This window comes from Anthonomus grandis, chromosome 2 (assembly GCF_022605725.1).
Source record: "Anthonomus grandis grandis chromosome 2, icAntGran1.3, whole genome shotgun sequence".
NCBI lineage: Eukaryota > Metazoa > Arthropoda > Insecta > Coleoptera > Curculionidae > Anthonomus > Anthonomus grandis.
The window spans coordinates 3,666,639-3,680,973 of record NC_065547.1 but is presented as its reverse complement, the minus strand read 5'-3'; the positions used below and the strand labels follow the sequence as shown (position 1 = coordinate 3,680,973).

The window sequence follows — 14,335 nt, the reverse complement described above, 5'->3', positions numbered from 1 at the left end:
TTTTAATGTAAAAAAAAACTTGTATCAAATTTCATAATTAGTCAAATAACGGGGAGATTTAATAATAAAATATTAAGTATTAAAAAAGAGTGTGAACAAAACAAATTATATGGTACCACTTCCTAGAAGAACCAATGCGATTTTTGGGGAGTTACCAGAAAATCAAACTTATTAAATTAATTAGTGCCTGCAACGGTCTGGTTTCATTATAATCAATTAAATCATTTGGTTTTCTAATAAAGATTTTTAATGCGAATAAATAAAAATTAGCATGGTGCCACCCTCATAAGACCTAGTTTTACACTGAAGAAGGACATCTGACTGTCTGATTTCATAATAGTCACTTTTTTGATTTGTAGTTTTTCTTAAAAATCAAAATTACTTAAAAATTCTATTTAATATAGTCAATTGGGAGTACTACCAACAAATGATTTTTCTAATTAAATAATTATAATCATTTAAATTATTGAAATCCGATCTAGTTTCGTGTTAATTAAAATTGCGGTTTTTTTAATTAGAAATGTTTAATGGAAATTACATGGCGCCATTTCCATAAGATCCAGTGCAATTTTTGGAAGCGATACCAACAAATGGATTTTTTTTTAAGTTAAACTGAACGATCTGGTTTCATTTTAATTAAATTACTGACGGTCTGGTTTCATAATAAAATCACCTTTTATAGTTTATAGACTTTCTTAAAAATTCATTGAAAATCCTATTGAATGTAGTCAATTGTCAAGAAAAAAAATAGATAGTACCACCCCTGTAAACCAAGCAAAACTTATTTTATCAGATTAAATGATAACTGCTTGATTTTATCATATTTAAATTAAACATATTTTTATATTAAATATTTTGTAGGTGAATATAAAACCATTATATGGTATCACCCTTATAAAATCCAATGTAATTATTTTGGAGCATTACCACTAGATCACACTTAGTTTATAAATTTAAATGTTGGTTGAAACGATCCAGTTTCATTATATTCAAATGACTGTTTGGTTTCATAACAAAGTTCTTTTTTTGATAATTTTTAATGCGCATAAATAAAAATTGTATAGTGCCATCCCCTTTAAGACTCAATGCTATTTTTTTGAGTGTTACCAAAAATATTTTTTTTAAATTAACGGTTTTAAATTTAAAAATATGATGAAGAAAAAAAATTACATGGTGCCTCTCTCATGAAACCTAATGCAATTTTAAGAACGTTACCAACGAACGGATTTTTTAAAATTAAATTAAATAATGAGAGCTTGGTGTTATAACCATTAAAGTAACGATCTGGTTTCACTTTGATCAAATTACTGACGGTCTGGTTTCATAATAAAATCACCTTAAATAGTTTTTAGATTTTCTTAAAAATCAAAATTCATTGAAAATCTTATTTAATGTAGTCAATTGTCAAGAAAAAAAAAATATATAGTACCACCCCCGTAAGGCCCAATGCATTTTTTTAATAACATTCAAATAACGATCTGGTTCCATTGCATTATTTTAATGTAAAAAAAACTCGTATTAAATTTCAAAAAAAAAGTAACGATCTGGTTTTATTTTGATCAAATTTCTGATTGCCTGACTTCATAATAAAGTCACCTTAAAATAGTTTTTAGATTTTCTTAAAAATCAAAATTCATTGAAAATCCTATTTAATGTAGTCAATTATCAAAAAAAAAAAAATATATGGTACCACCCCACGTAAGACCCAATGCAATTTTTGAAGTGAGGTTACCACCACATGAACATAAATGTTTTTTTTTATAAAAGTTTAATAGATTTTTTAAGTAGTCAAATAAATGTTTGGTTTCATACTAATTGAAATAAAGCCTTAATTAATTTTATAAATGACGATTTGATTGATAACGCTCTGGTTTCATAAATAGTCAAATTTATGCTTGGTTAAATCGGTTTCATAGTCAATTAATTAAATAGCGACTTGATTCTGTTAATAATGATCTGGTTTCATTATTGATCGAATAATCATTTGCTTGTTAATTAAAAAGATCAGCAGGAATCAGTTAAATACAGCAAAATATACCAAACATATGAAACCGGACATGAATGTCTAGTTTCATAATAAAGTAATTTTTCCAACTTTACAGTCTTTTGATGATGATGATTTGATTTCATACTCTCTTAAATTTGATTCTAGTTATATCATGTTTAATGAAATAATGATCTGGTCTTGATACTCATTCAATCTAATAAGGGTCTCTTAACGAACTGGTTTCATAATCAATTAATTAAATGGTAACGTGGTTCTGTAAATAACGATTTGGTTTCATGATTGATGGAACAACCATCTGCTTGATAATTTAAAAAAGCAACAGGAATCAATTAAATAAAACAAAGTACTTTAATACAAATAACATTAGTACGAATTTTCTTAAAAAAATTGTTGAAACCAGATCGTTATGTGACGAAACCAGGCTTACGGTGAATGTTTGGTTTCATAAACAATTACAAGGAGTTTGATCTTATGATAATTCATTTTAGTCAAGGATTTCTTTTCACAGAAATTTAAATAACGATTTGGTTTCATAATTAGTGAAATGACTGCTTGGTTTCATACCCATTTAAATAACGATCCTTTTTTGTTTTCATAAGAATGTTCTGGTTTCATGAATATGATTTTATATCCATTTAAACGATATGCTTCTTTTCTAATTCAAATACGATCTGGCTTCATAATCATCGGATCATATATATAAATGTTAAATAATATAAAGTAAATTACATTTATTCGAGTTTCCTGATAAAAGGTGTTGACTATGAAATCAAACTTTTATTTAACTAAATATGAAACCAGAACGTCATTACAATAATATAGAATGTTCAAGTCAAATTACAATTATTTCACCTGATTATTCAAATAACGAACTGCTTTCATAAAAATTCAAATGAATGTTTAGTTTCATTTCGTACTGATTTCATAACTAATCAAATAACGAGTCGGTTTTATAATTGGTTTTTGAGTATAGTTGCTTGGTTTCCCGCTAGGGTTGTTGCATATTATATATACTTGATGCATTGGAAATTTCCATGTTGTTCCCTCCTCCTCGTCCTCCCGTCGGCATCCAGATTAAGATAATCCGACGGCGAATAATCCCCTTCGAGATTACTTTCGATTTTGACGGGGATCGATCGGCAGAGCGCATGCCTCAACCCTCTTTCCTGTACATCAGCACGATCTAATTCAAAATTCGAGAGGCACAGAGGCGCGGATCCAGCCGCATTCAGGTGTAAAATTACATTTTGTTATTTTCCCGGTAAATCTCATTTTTAATATATATTTCCTCGGTGCACATCTCCCTTCTACCCTCCCCCCTAGGCTCTCCTCCTTTTTCCTATCTTGGCGTCATAATGCGACAAACTGTATCCGTTTCTGTATATCCCGGTTAGTTTATGTGATATGGAGATTCTCGTTTTTCCACGGTTCGTTCTTTCGGTTGGTTGGCATTACTTTAATGGGATTTGTGAGGCAACTACCAATATGTTAGTAGTTAGTATAGTTTTAGTACAATTTTATTAGTATTCTGTAGTTAAAGTTGATTCCTAGGGTTTCTTTAGGGTTCTACTTACGTTTGGTTTATTATTTTTATCTGTAGTGTTTAGTTTTTAAGTAGTTCATCTTGTTCGAGAGCCCCATTTTGGCCCCAATTTAGGTTATATTATTGTAAATCCCTGTGGTTCTAATTTTCTAGAATTTGTATACTTGCTTGCTTTGACTGTCCGTATTCTACTAAAATTATTGGTCTCTTTGGGCAAAAACAATGAAGATAATTCTAAATATTTCGAAACTGTTCCATCGGGTTTTAAAAAGGACGCGCCTCGTGACAATTCAGTTCAATTTTAATTGTTTAGTTAGTTTTTACCTCGGAAACAATTAAACGACAGTCAAGGCGAGTTAGGTTAATGTTTTTTTGACGTTGACAATAAAAGTGTGTTCCCGAATTTCGTTACAATTGGTGTCAGAAGTAAAGGATATTTGGAAGCTTGTTTTAGTGGATGCCTTTAACAAGAAGTCAGGAGAAGATGGAGACCGAGAAATTGATGGAGCTGCTATTAAGGAAGTTTAAAGAGCAAAAAGTAGAACAAGAAGAACGAGACCGGAAACAAGAAGAGCGAGACAAGAAACAGGAAGATTTACTAAAGACAATTAAATCTGACCTGAAAAAGGAAAATGAAGACCTGATAAGGACCATGAAAGATGACTTACTTAATTTAAAAGGATATGATCAACACTTAAAACAAAGACAGAACATTGCATGCTCTGAAGTAGTGGCAGTCATGAAAAATGCTGATAGAAGTCGGTATTCAAACAGACCTTTTCCTGTATGTTTACAAAACCTTTTTGAAAAATCTTCTGCCAATTTAACCATAGACCAGTGTAGTAAATTGCGACGTCTTCTTGAAGAAAATCAAGATGTGTTTTCCTTGCACGATAATGACCTGGGAAGAACTGATTTGGTGCAGCATCGAATTAATACTGGAGACAATGCTCCGATTAAACAAGCACCTCGAAGAATTCCGATAGCTAAACAAGGAGAAGTTTCTTCAATGCTTCAAGAAATGAGGACACAAGGGGTGATAAAACCTTCTCAGAGTCCTTGGACATCTCCAGTTGTGCTACTGAAGAAAAAGGATGGATCCACTAGATTTTGTGTAGACTATCGGCGACTGAATGACATTACCAAGAAAGACAGTTATCTCCTACCAAGAATTGACGACACCCTGGACACGCTATCAGGTTCACAATGGTTCTCAACACTGGATCTAAAGAGTGGATACTGGCAGGTTAAGATGCACCCAGATAAGGGAAAGACCGCACTCTCGACTGAAACAGGACTTTGGCAGTTTACAGTAATGCCCTTTGGACTCTGCAATGCTCCAGCTACCTTTGAGTGACTTATGGAAACAGTTTTACCTGGAATGACTTGGGAATCATTTTTAGTTTATCTGGATGACGTCATCATACTGGGAAAAACATTTGAAGATCATTTAAAGAATATTCAAGAGGTATTTGTTAAACTGCGAGAGGCCAACCTGAAGCTAAGTCCTAAAAAATGTTGCTTATTTCAAAAAGAAGTTCGATACCTTGGCCATGTAATATCAGAAAAAGGTGTCAAGACTGATCCAGATAAAGTAGAGGCGATCGAAAATTGGCCACGACCCACTGACAAACACCAGTTAAGAAGCTTTCTGGGCCTTTGTACCTATTACAGAAGATTTGTAAGAAATTTCGCTAATCTTGCAAAGCCTCTACTTAAGCTTACGGAGGACAAAATGGTATTTAGTTGGTCAACAGACTGTAAAGAAGCATTTCAACGGTTAAAAAGAGCACTATGCACATCTCCAATTTTAACATATCCGATTCCTGGACAAACTTTTGTTTTGGATACCGATGCAAGTAATGTTGGAATTGGGGCCGTTCTATCACAAAAATATGAAGATGGCGAGCAAGTGATAGCTTATTTCAGTAAAACGTTATCAAAACCAGAAAGAAACTATTGTGTCACCAGACGAGAGCTATTGGCAGCAGTAAAAGCTATTGAACATTTCCATAAATATCTGTATGGTCAACGATTTATCCTTAGAACCGACCATGCTTCGTTGAAATGGCTGTTTCAGTTTAAAAACCCCGAAGGACAAATAGCAAGGTGGCTTCAACGATTACAAGAGTATGACTTTACAATAGAACATAGGAAAGACGAATATCACCAAAATGCCGATGCTTTATCGAGAAGACCCTGTATTGAAACATGTCAACATTGTTTTAAAAAGGAATCAAAACAGCATCCAGAGATATTTACTTGTAATCGTATTGGCCTTCCCAGTTCTAAAGAGTGAGATGTAACTAGTTTAATCCAAGATCAGTGTGATGACGTAGTATTTGGTCTTATTTACAAACTGAAATCTCGAGAAATTTCAAAACCAGAATGGAAAGATATTTCTGACAAATCTCCAGAACTAAAAGCTTATTGGTCTCAATGGAATTCATTGGTTATAAAAGATGGATTGTTAAAAAGAGTCTGTGAGAGCGTAGATGGAAAAAAAAAGACATATCTGACAGTCCTTCCTCGAAAACGGATTCCGGAAGTTCTTGAAGCTGTTCACGGTGGTGTCGGCGGAGGACATTTTGGAGTTAGTAAGACCTTGGCAAAAGTGAGAGAACGGTTTTACTGGCTGAACAGTCATCAGGATGTTGAACGCTGGTGCCGACAGTGTGAGCAGTGTTCGTCAAGCAAGGGTCCAAGAACCCGGACAAGAGGAAAGATGATGCACCCTTTGAACGAATTGCCATAGACGTAGCAGGACCCTTTCCTACTAGTAGCTCCGGAAACCGATATGCTCTTGTTACTATGGATTACTTTAGTAAGTGGCCCGAGTTTTATCCGATTCCAAACGAAGAAGCAACGACGGTAGCTGAAGTGCTGTTCCAGAACTGGATTTGTCGATTTGGTGAACCCAGAGAGATACATTCAGACCAAGGAAGGAACTTTGAGTCACAAATATTCCAACAAGTATGCCAGTTGCTGGAAATCAATAAGACCCGTACAACCCCACTACACCCTCAGTCTGATGGAATGGTTGAAAGATTTGACCATTTGAGGATGGTGGTAAACTCTAAGCAAACCGACTGGGATACCTGTATACAACCATTCTTATTGGCATATCGTTCTTCTATCGACAAGTCAACTGGAAAAAAGCCCGGCAAAAGTTGTCTACGGTGATGATCTTCGTTTACCTTTGGACATTATTACTGGAAGACCCCATAAGTCTGAAACCCTTGAGGAGTACGTCGACCATTTACAAGAGCGTTTACAAATTGTTCACGAACAAGCACGGGATAAACTTCATCTAGAAAGTAACAGAATGAAATCACGTTATGACATAAAGGCAAATTCTACCGCTTTTAATCCTGGGGATAAAGTCTGGTTATACAATCCACGGAGGATGAAAGGCAAGTCACCAAAGCTCCAGAAGGATTGGGAAGGTCCATTCAATGTGGTCACCAGAATCGACGACGTAGTGTACCGTATCCAGCGACATCCGACAGCGAAGATAAAAATTGTAAACATCGTCCGGCTAGCGCCCTATCATGACTCAGGTGGTCCCATGTTTGATCGGGACGATCAAACTTGAGAGAGGAGCATTATTATGAAAATGTAAATACGTTAATTATTCAGCTAGTTTTTGTACCATTTTATTAGTATTCTGTAGTTAAAGTTGATTTGTAGGGTTTCTTTAGGGTTCTACTTACGTTTGGTTTATTATTTTTATCTATAGTGTTTAGTTTTTAAGTAGTTCATCTTGTTCGAGAGCCACACTTTGGCTCCAATTTAGGTTATATTATTGTAAATCCCTGTAGTTCTAATTTTCTAGAATTTGTATACTTGCTTGCTTTGACTGTCCGTATTCTACTAAAATGATTGGTCTCTTTGGGCAAAAACAATGAAGATAATTCTAAATATTTCGAAACTGTTCCATCGGGTTTTAAAAAGGACGCGCCTCGTGACAATTTAGTTCAGTTTTAATTGTTTAGTCAGTTTTTACCTTGGAAACAATTAAACGACAGTCAAGGCGAGTTAGGTTAATGTTTTTTTGACGTTGACAATAAAAGTGTGTTCCCGAATTTCGTTACAATATGAAGAGTACAGGGAAAAAACGTGCAAAGTCAGTATTTTATAAAAATTAAGATAATACGTTTATGGGTTTCCTTTCAAAGAATATTTTCATATAAGCAATTAATACCGGCAAGAAACGCACTGTGTCACTGGATATTTGCAGTTTTTAAATAACTATGCAGGGAAAGAACGTGCAATGTCATCGCGATACTAGATAAAAACGTGTTAAGTCAGGAAAAAACGTGTTGGGTTGAGAAAATTATATTATTTTTTTAAGCTCGTAGGTCAGTCTGCCGATTATTTTAACTGAGTGAACATGGCGAGTGACACTAGTGGTGACGAATTAGATAAAAAAATATGTGGACTATCTAAAAAACGTAAAATAACTGGTCGTATGTCTGATGTTTCAAAAAAAATACGCTTACAGAGTCATGAAGTAGGGCCAGACTGTCATTGTAAGCGATTTCAGTGCTGTGAAAAAGTTTTACCTAATGAACGGGCTAAAATTATTAAACATTTTAATGAGTTAGGTTCTTGGGACGAACAAAGTGCCTATCTGTGTGGCCTTGTTCTTCTAAGTCCTGTTTTCCAACGAAGAAATCGTCGCCCAGAAGAAGAAAGTCACTTCCGGCAGGCTAGTTACTTTTATAAGGTAATAGTGCTACGTAATGAAGGAACAGTCGACATTCCAGTATGCCTTAAAGCATTTTGTTCACTTTATGGAATTACACGAAGAAGAGTTCAGACTATTTACACTTCACTTCTAGTCAAAGGAGTTGCTCCTAAGGACAACAGGGGGAAACAATCCTATAAACATCGTGCACTTAAAGAAGATATAAAAAACTGTGTTATTTCTCATATTCGTTCGTTTAAGGGTAGGTCTAGTCATTATAGCAATAAAAAGTCAAAGAAAATTTACTTACCTGAAGATTTGAACATTCGCAAAATGCACTCAATGTATAAATTAAAACATCCAGATAAATCTGTGTCTTACGAAACTTACAGAACTATTTTTTCGACTGATTTTAATATCAGTTTTGGATATCCCCGCTCTGACACCTGTTCCAAGTGCGATGAATTCAATGCTAGATTAAAGTCGCTAAATGTAAGGCTTACCCAAAACATCACTTTGGAAATAAAAGAGTTCCTAAATCGCAAAATAAGAAAGCTTACATTAGAGAAAGAACTTCATAAGAAAAAAACAGAAGCCTTTTATGCTAGGAAGAGACAAGCTCGACTTCAAAGTAGGAAATCAATAGAGATAGAAGCGGTGGCCATGGACTACCAAAAAAACTTACCAGTCCCGAACATAACGACTAATGACGTCTATTATAAGCGTCAATTATCTTTTTATTCTTTTAACATCCATAGACTTTCGGATGCTGATTCAGTATTTTATACCTATTCAGAAGAAGTAGCTAAGAAGGGTTCTAATGAGGTATGTTCTTTTTTAGAAGATTATGTTACTCATCATCTTCCTAGTAGCGTTAAGATTTCAATAATTTTTTGCGACTCTTGTGGAGGACAAAATAAGAACTTTACAGTGTTTCGCTATTTGCACTACCTGGTCCACCAAAAAAAGAGGTTTCAAACTATCAAAGTTGTATTTCCGATTAGGGGCCACTCATTTATGGAGTGTGACAAAAATATGGGTATAATTACCTTCAGACTGGGTTCGGGTTTTCAAGGAAGCTAGAGTTAAACCAACACCTTATAAAATAGAAGAAGTTAACGACAGCCTTATAAGAGACTGGAGTGCATTTTTGTCTCCTTTGTATGTAAAGAAGTGTCCGTTTTTGAGTCGACCAATAAGAGAGTTGGAAGTCACTGTGAATCATCCAAGAATGATTCTTCATCGTGAAACCTATAATGGATCTTGGACTACTTCCATCGTAACTAAACCAGTCTCCAAACTCATACGAGGCCCACCTTTATCTGAAAAGGAGTTTCACTATCCACCACGAGCTTATAATGGTAAGTTTATTTTGTAATTCCTTTAAATAATAGTGTTTTTGTTAATAAAATATTTTTTTAGGTAAAATTCCTATTACAAGAGAAAAATACAGCAACTGAAAAAATTTTGTGACAAGAGCACGTTTTCCTTTTACGACAATCTTCCTGTACTACCCGCAAAGAAAATCCCTAAAATGAACAGAAGAGAAAAGCCCGTTAAAACAACAAAAAATAAGCGCTAAACACCAATATAGTAAATACGGTAACATTTAAAACAAAGTGACTTTGCACGTTTTTGTCTTGTTTTTTTTGTACTTTGGTTGGTTTTGTAATAAAATTTAAAAAACTAATTGATATTTTTTAATTTCATTACATAATTTAAAAAGCTAGTATACGGTATAATAATTCGCGGGTGCATGGGAAAAAAGTTGTATGTCAAAAATAGCGAATTTCAGTAATTCGCACTTGAAGTGTTATTTTGGGCTGTGACTAAAATTTTAAACATATATATTTTTTTTTGCTTAGAATCAAGTAGAATAAAAGGAGCATTTTTATTGTAAAGTAAATAAACTTTTCTAGTGTTTGGTTTAAAATAGTATTTACATTTTTTTTGACTTACAACATTTAGATTTCTTAAAATTTTGACATAACTCTTTTTACACAATAAAAAAAACAAAGGATAGGAAATATTATTTTAATTAACGAATGTACCAACAAAAGCATTTAAGGTAAGTAAAACTATTTAAGTCGTCCTCCAATATTTAATAAATTTAGAAAAACTTATATATATTCTCTACATATGTTTCGAGAGTGTAAACACTCATCTTCAGTTTCTATTTTTGGAACCAATAAAACTGGAGAATTCCATTCACTTTGTGCCCTTTCAACTATACCATCTTGGCACATTTTAGTTACTTTTTTATGTATTTTATCTTTTTGTGAAAAAGGTAATCTATATGGTTTAACATAAGAAGGTGTGGCATTCTTGCGAAAATGTCAGTGTAAGGGTAAGTTTCCATCATTTTGCGTTTGTACTTATATTAGTTTAAGACCATTACTTTTGTAGTTATTCTCCTGAAGATGAGAGTTTACACTCTCGAAACATGTAGAGAATATATATAAATTTTTCTAAATTTATTAAATATTGGAAGACGACTTAAAGAGTTTTACTTACCTTAACTTTAAACTCCAATTCAAGCAATGAACTGTTTCTTCAACTTAAAAGCATTTAATTTTAAAACAAAGAACATATTCAAATTATTTTAGGAGGAATAAAATATTACTCATCACTTGATTCATCTGAACTTGCATCAGGATATGTATCAGCATTTTTGTCTTTGGTGGTGGTCAAATTTTTATAAAAATCCGCAAAAGTGTCGCTAATGTATGGCAGCAGATCTATAAGATTACTTTTCTTTTCACTAGATATAGGAACTGGAACAGGTGTTAAATATTTTGCTGTGAAATAAGCCATATGTTTGACTTAAATTCCTTTTCACGCGTGATTGCAAAAAAACTAAAATGCATTTGTAGTATGTCTGACATAGAGCATTTTACACGATAAAAGTGTAACTTATCTCGTTAGACACATTGAAAAAAATTGGCTTACGCGTGTATAATGACTTAGTTCGTTATTCCCATACGTAAATGTAGGGCATTTTTTTGGGTAAATCTCTCAGACAATTAAAACAATAAATTTTCGTCAGAATGGTTTATTTAAAATTAAATGAGAGATATATATAAAGCGGATGACAAATTAAAGTAGGTATAACAACTTGCGGACCGAATAGACGGTTTTAAAATTATTTCAACTACCAACTATAGTGAAATACAAAGAACAACTAAACTCAATCTTTCCAATTAAAACGGTCGAGACGGTCTTCTTTCAAAGCTCAGCCGGGATGTTGAGGCCTTGGCATTTTCCGCGAACACCGATAAGCACATAACCATAACAACTCTAAGAAAAACATTCGGACTTCATAATTTAAATCGTTATGTTGCCAAATTGCCTACATAAAGGAGGGTTTTTAACCCTTAACTACTGTGGTGCGGTCACCATGACCGCAGCGCTTATCAAGATCTCTAAAATTTGCCCCCTCTCAAGTTATAATGCCTTGGGCGTCCTTGTACCTTTAAATTAGTACAATTCAAGAAAGCAGTGCGAGTACGTCGTGTTTTATGTCTCTATTTTTTTAGTTACGCCGAGTTAAATTTTTTTTGCGGTCAGTACAGTAGTACAGTAACGGTGAAATATTTTATTCTTTGCTTGTAACGAATATTCAAATTTATTATGGCTAATGATGCGCCAGGTCCGTCAAAAAAAATTCGGTTTTGCGATACTGATTTTGAGTCTACAGGTTTAAGGTGGTTAGATGAAATCGAAAATGAAATGTTGACTGCAATTGAGAGTGATGAAGATAGTGCCAGTGAAAGTATTTATGAACCAAGTGAACATGACACTGATACAGAACAGGAAGGGGAAGAAGAGGAGTTTGCCAATACCGACGAGCAGGAAGATTCTGAGGATTATGAGGAACCGGTAAACCAAGCTTCCAAAAAATCAAGAAATTTCTATGGCAAAAACCGATTCAAGTGGTCATCTGAGAGCTTTACATCGCGAAGCCGAACTCCAAAGCACAATATTGTGCTTCGTTTACCAACTCTACGAGGATCCGCTAGTCTGTTAGGGCATGAAGCACAACCTTTTGCAGTTTGGAACTTGCTGATCACGGATGATATGTTAAAAACTATTTTGCATTGGACTAATGAGAAAATAAAGAAACAAAGGGCCAATCTAAAAAATTCATCAAGATCAGAGCATCAAGATTTGGACATTGTTGAGTTAAAAGCTTTTATCGGCCTGTTATTTTACAGCGCAATTTTTGTGTCAAATTATGAAAATATATCCAGAATATTTGCAACCGATGGCACTGGACGAGAAATATTTCGATGTGTGATGAGTAAGCAGAGATTTGCATTTCTATTAGCGTGCTTACGCTTTGACAATTCTTTAGACCGAAATATCAGGAAACAAGAAAATCCACTTGCTGCAATATCTGAACTTTTTGATCAGTTTATCAAAAATTGTCAGACTCTATATTCTTTGGGAGTAAACTGCTGCATTGATGAGATGTTGGTCTCTTTTCGAGGAAGGTGCAGGTTTAAAATGTATATGCCCAATAAGCCATGCAAATATGGAATCAAGATCGTATGTATGACAGATGCACGTACACACTATTTTTTTAATGGGTATATATATACTGGAAAAGACTCTGATGGATTTGGTTTGGAAGAACATTTAAAAAAATTTAATAAACCAACGCAGTCTGTATTGAGATTAGTACAACCAATAGCTGGATCAAATCGAAATATTACCGCCGATAACTGGTTTACTTCTTTAGAACTTGTCGAGCAATTAAAGAATCGGACACTTACGTATGTCGGAACTGTTAAAAAAAATAAAAAAGAGATTCCCCCAGATTTTTTACCTAAAAAAGACAGAAAAGTTGGTAAGGATGGAACTTTATTTGGTTTTACTAAAGACGTAACCTTAGTTTCATATGTTCCACAAAAAAATAGAGCAGTGATTCTCGTATCATCCATGCACCATTCGACATCATTTGACGATGGCACGGAAAAGCCAGAAATTGTAACCTACTATAACTCTACGAAGGGCGGGGTAGATGCCATAGATGAAAAATGTGCCAAACACTCTACAACTCGCCGTACAAGAAGATGGCCTATGGTTATATTTTTCCGAATCTTGGACATAAGCGGAGTAAATGCCTATATTCTTCATCAGAGTTATAAGAACAATAAAGTAATGGAAAAAACCGACTTTATTAAAATTCTTGCTGATGAGCTAGTCAGGCCGCATTTAGAAAGAAGAGCCAATAATCCAAGAATTGCTCGAGATCTACGGTCTACAATAAAAAGAATTCTAAATATTCCTGAAGGACGTCTGGAACAGGTGGAAATGGAAAAATTGGAAAAAAGGAAAACGTGTTACACTTGTCCTTCAAAACTAAAAAGAAAAACTTTTCATTTGTGCTACATGTGTACAAAACCCATTTGTGTTGAGTGTTCGACAAAGCTTTGCATAAACTGCAGGCATAATTTGTAACTTTTTTAACATGTGCAATTTTTTTTAGATAATGTTGTTTATGTAATGTTAAGTTTTTTTTGTAACTCCATACCTTTATCTTTAAGAAAAAATAAGCCATATTATTTTAGAATTATTACTTTTTGTTTAATGTTTATTTTAAAAAAAACTGTAAAATTTTGAAAAAAAAGCCTTATGAAATAAAAACATTTAAAAAAATATATATATTTACTGGTTTTGTTTGTTTACCTTCGATTTTCATTAAAAACCTTTTAATATTTATTATAAATAATAAAACAATATGAAAAACACAAAAATATATTTTTTGGCGGTAATTATATTTGCGGTCACCATGACCGCACTACATGCGTAACGCTATTAAATCGACACTACAGTAGTTAAGGGTTAAATTCGGCTTCTGACATAAACCGGTTTTGACAAAAAAATGACATAACACCTTTTTCACATGCACCCGCGAATTGTTTCCAAAATCAAAATTTAAAAAAAAATATTAAAAAATTTATAGCGTTTTCAAATTTAAAATTTTATTATCTCAAATTCAATTAATAGTGACTTTGCACGTTTTTTCCCTGTGGTCTTCATATTTTCAGGCGAGTTTTGCAATATACAAGATAATAAAAAATAGTTTTTT

General features: G+C 33.6%; 1 protein-coding gene across 14 annotated transcripts in view; it reads right to left on the bottom strand.

Moving 5' to 3' along the window:
• LOC126750389 (uncharacterized) overlaps positions 1–14,335 on the bottom strand; it is a 387,538-nt gene that overhangs the window by 256,346 nt on the left and 116,857 nt on the right. The window lies entirely within an intron of this gene.